General features: G+C 39.0%; 1 long non-coding RNA gene across 1 annotated transcript in view; it reads left to right on the top strand.

The window, feature by feature from the left end:
- LOC126986071 (uncharacterized) overlaps window positions 1-3,545 on the top strand; it is a 5,851-nt gene extending 2,306 nt beyond the window's left edge. The window contains exon 3 of the long non-coding RNA XR_007739261.1: window positions 411-3,545. This is a non-coding gene — a long non-coding RNA (uncharacterized LOC126986071). The remainder of the gene's footprint in view (window positions 1-410) is intronic.
- The last annotated feature ends 1,367 nt before the right edge of the window (window positions 3,546-4,912 follow it).

Below are 4,912 nucleotides of genomic sequence, written 5' to 3'. Positions count from 1 at the left end.
ATAGTCCAACTTAACCTGGTAGCAGCAACAGGCCAAATTTGTGGCTTTACCGTGTACCAGCGACGGGCCACATTTTTGTCATGATATAAACCCCCAAAAATAGATGATGCATAAACTGATCACAAATGTGTTGATATATATTATGAAATGGTTTGCGTGAGTGATGATTTTTTCTCATTTTTCTCGCTCGGAGGGGCCTTTAAGAAACATGATCCCTGCAGCTACCAGGTTAACCTCTTTTAGTATAGTACACTAATCAAGAAAAACATCCCAATTAATATATATATATATATATATATATATATATATATATATATATATATATATATATATATATATATATATATATAGATATATATATATATATATATATATTATGTAGTTTATTTGAACTTGTACTCATATTTCAGGGCCAAACATGATGTGGAAGAAGAAATCAGTCGTCTCCATCAGTCGGGTTTGTGCCATGGCAGCTTTCTCCAGCTGTCCAGCAGAGGTCCAGTCCATGCCTTGGAGAAATTCAGCCCCCAACAATGAGATGGCATGCCAGAGATGGATCCGCAGCTTCTCCTCCAATCAGTCAATCCTTGCAATGCCCTTTCTCTTTTCTCTTCTTCTGTACCACCATGCTTACACATAACTGATCCAAGGTACTTAAACTCGTAACCTCCTCCATTTCTTCACCATTCAAAATTATTTGGCATTCTTTTTCACATTCAATGCCCACTCTATATGGGCATACAAACTCTACAACCTCCCTTCTACTCCGCTCACAAACCATCACTTTACTTTTGTTGACATTTACTTTCAACTTTCTCCTTTTACATACACTATCAAAAACACTGACCAAATTTTGTAAGTCACTTTCATTTTCTGCATTGAGCACCGTGTCATCAGCAAATAAGATTGAATTCATCACCCACTTCCTTCCCTCCCTCAGCATACATTTTTACTTCAATTTCCCCAACTTTGCCCTTCATTTCTCATAACACCATCCATATAAATATTGAACAACCACGATGACATGACACACCCCTGCCTTAGCCCACTTTCATCTCAAAATGTTCACTTGTTTCTCCAGTAATTTTGACACATGCAGATGCATCCTCATAGAAAGACTTTATTGCATAAAGCAGTTTTCCTCCCGCACCATATATCTTTAAGACGTCCCACAATGCCAGCCAATCGACTCTGTCATAAACTTTCTTTAGAATAACTAGATCCATGAAGGCAGCATAGTATTTTTTCCTTTTGCTAATATTTTTTCTAATAAAACACCATCCTGAAGGAAAATATCTGATCCACACATCCTCTTCCCTTCCTGAAGTCTCCTTGTTCTTCACTGATTTTCTCTTCTGTAAGTCTGCACAGTCTCAATTAGGACTTTTCCATATACCTTTCCAGGTAGCCTACACTCAGCAGACTTATACCCCTACAACTCCCACCTCCCCTCTCCTGCCCTTCCCCTTGTAAACTGGGACCATGATGGCTTTTGTCAAGTCTGCTGGGACCTCCCCTTACCCCCTTCCCAGGCCACTTCACATATCTTGACCATTCATATAGTAACTTCATCTCCACACTTCAACATTTCTGCTGTGATTCCTCTCAATTCATTTATCATCATCATCTCATCGACGCCTGCCCTTAGGAGCTCCCACCAGGGGATGGCCACGGCAGGAGTTTCCATCTTTCTCTATCCGGACATTCCCTCCTTGCCTGCTCAAAGTTTCTCAAGGATCTCTCATCCTTCTCCCTAACGTACTCCTGCACCCTATCTCTCCATTTCACTGGAGGTCGTCCTCTAACATTCCCTCCCTCAATCTCACATACACCCTTCTGGTCATCTTACTCTCCTCCATTCGCTCCATGTGGCCAAACCACTTTAAAGTCACTTATTCCCTTCACCCCCGTGACACATTCCAAAACGCTCATACACCCTTTCATTACTTATTCCATCCATTCTACTCACACCACAATCACTCCTCAAATAACTCATTTCCACTGCCTGCACTCTAGACCTCTGACTTTCATTCAAGTCCCATGTTTCACTTGCATATGTGAGGGTTGGTACTATTATTGTATTTTCAACTGATAACTGATCCAGGGTACTTAAACTCATTGACCTCCTCCATTTCTTCACCATTCAGAATTATTTTGCATTCTTTTTCACTTTCAGTTCCCTCTCTATATGGGCATACAAAATCTACAACTTCACTTCTACTCCCCTCACAAACCATCACTTTACTTTTGTTGACATTTACTTTCAGCTTTCTCCTTTTACAGACGCTATGAAAATCACTGACCAAGTTTTGTAAGTCACTTTCATTTTCTGCAATGAGCACCGTGTCATCAGTAAACAGGATTGAATTCAGCACCCACTGCCTTCCCTCAGCGTACATTTTTACTCCAACTTTGCCCTTTATTTCTCTCATGACACCATCCATATAAATATTGAACAACCATGGTGACATGGCACGCCCCTGCCTTAATCCCACCTTTATCTCAAAATGTTCACTTGTTTCTCCACCAATTTTGACACATGCAGATGCATCCTCATAGAAAGACTTTATTGCACTAAACAGTTTTCCTCCCACACCATAAATCTTTAAAACATCCCACAATGCAATCCAATCGAATCTGTCGTAAGCTTTTTCAAAGTCCATGAAGGCAGCGTATAGTTTCTTTCCTTTTGCTATTATTTTTTCTCCTACCATCCTGAAGGAAAATCTTTGATTGATTCCATCAGTTCCTGCTGCTTTTCCATTTTTTAATCTTTTTAATGCCTGATTTACTTCTTCATATGTTATACTTCTTTCTTTATATACTCCTCCTCTACCTCCGCTCAAAACTGCTGCTGTTACAGCTGCTGGACGTCCATCATCAAAATTCATTAAGTTTTTGAAATATTCTCTCCATGTCTCTTTCACAGCTTCCCCGTCTTTGAACATCTTTCCATTCTCATCCATAACTTCATTAATTTTCCTTGGGGAGATATTATTGGGGTGTTGCTTTTCTTTAATTTTTTACTTCTTTCCAATATGATTTCCTGTTCCCTTTATATTTTTCACTTAGTCTTTTCCAAAGTCTTCACCAACTCTCTTCTTACTTTCTTTTATTGCTTGTTTTAATTTCATTTTGCATTCTCTATATTTCTTTTTCCTTTCCCTTTTTACTTGCTCAACCACATTTCTTTCTTAAGTTTTCTTAAAAAAGTTCCCTTTTCTCTTTTACTATCCTCCTTATCTCTTCTGTCCACCATGAATTTCCTTTTCTTTTTCCATCTCTCACCACTTTCATTCCTACCACTTTTTTGTTGTAGTTAACACTACTTCTTTAAATGTTCCAAAAACTTTTTCAGTATCTGTACTATCTTTCACACTTTCCCATTTTTCACTTAAGGCCTCTGCCATTTCACGTTATACTCATCTTTTATTTCTTTTTTCCTGTAACTTTTCTATCTTCAGTATTTCCTTTTTTACTTCACCTTTCTTTTCAAACACCCACTTTTGCAAGATGGTCAGAGCCATCGAACATCCCGCTTACTACCTTCGTCACAGATATCCTTTCTCAGTCTTCCATCTACTGCCACATAATCAATCAATCCTTTCTGCTCATAATCATTCCCCCTCCTCCATGTGTATATGTGGATATAGGCAAAAGTAATAAAGCCCCACACATCAGAAGTTGTATTGCTTTGCCTGGGTTATGCAGATGATGTAGTATTAGTGGAAGGATTTTGCCTGATCCTAAATGACTTTGGTATGGAATGGAAACTTATCTTTAAACATAATAATGGAAATTCACACCAGCACTAGGACAGCGGGTGCTGGGAAACAATATCTTAGAGGTAATAGAAACACATGGTTATTTAGTATTTGAGATAAGCAAGGAGGCCATAGGAGAAAGCACAAAGAAAACTGAATGAAGCCAAGGTAAGGAAAATGACGGGTGTTAACATCAGTGGTAGAGAAGGGAAATTAGCCAGTATGAATATGGAAGTTGCTTTTGGATGGGGAAAGTAGTAACCCCACAGCTATCTTGTATGGGTCAGCAAAACTAAGACTTAAGATGTCGGGAGATTAGAAGTCATTCAAGACCAGTTGGCATGATAGTGTTCACATGCTCTCAGGGGAAATGGGGTGAAGCTTCTGAGAAAGGTTAACAAAGGGGAAGCTGAGTTTCAAAGAGAGGAAATGAGTGAACACCGGTGGGCCAAATTAATATAACACTGGAAATTCAAGACAATCCCCTTTGGAAAAAGGAAATATACAGAGAGGGAAAGCATATGATAACACTGGAGCAGAGTGAAACAATGTGAATGGGAGACCTGTCAAAGATAGTTGAGAAAAGTGGCCTCTGTGAATGGAGAAGTACCTATGCCTATCTATAGTACATCAGATAGGTGTAGAAGCTCGGGAAACATTAGAACATTTTATAATAGTACTAGTGATTGTGTGCCTTGACCCACTGAGGTAAAGATATACCAGAGTAACCTGACTGAAAGTTGATATATATAAAAATAAATAAACAAGAAAGTCACTGAACACACGAGTCTGAAATTATGGTAGCCATCTCACGTGAGGCTAATGCATTATGTGCTGTATGTTGGTCTCTGAATACAGTACAGTGACAAACAGCTTGAATATTGAAGAAACTTCAAACTATTGAGGAGTGTGAATTAACGCATCTTAGCACATTGCATTTTGGCGGTAGAGGGGTCAGGTTAGGTTGGTCATAATCTAGGTATAGTTAGGTTTGGTCAGGTCTGGTTAGATTTAGTTTGTTTTTGACTTGTCTACTTTTATTATTTGGTAATTCCATGTGATACGCTTCGCGCTACGCCTTTGTTGTCACCGGCGGCTGAGGAGACGACGTCAGGGCATAGGTACATATTTTACCAAAACACATAAAA

Source organism: Eriocheir sinensis, chromosome 61, assembly GCF_024679095.1.
Source record: "Eriocheir sinensis breed Jianghai 21 chromosome 61, ASM2467909v1, whole genome shotgun sequence".
Lineage (NCBI taxonomy): Eukaryota > Metazoa > Arthropoda > Malacostraca > Decapoda > Varunidae > Eriocheir > Eriocheir sinensis.
This window is presented reverse-complemented; position numbering and strand designations above follow the sequence as displayed.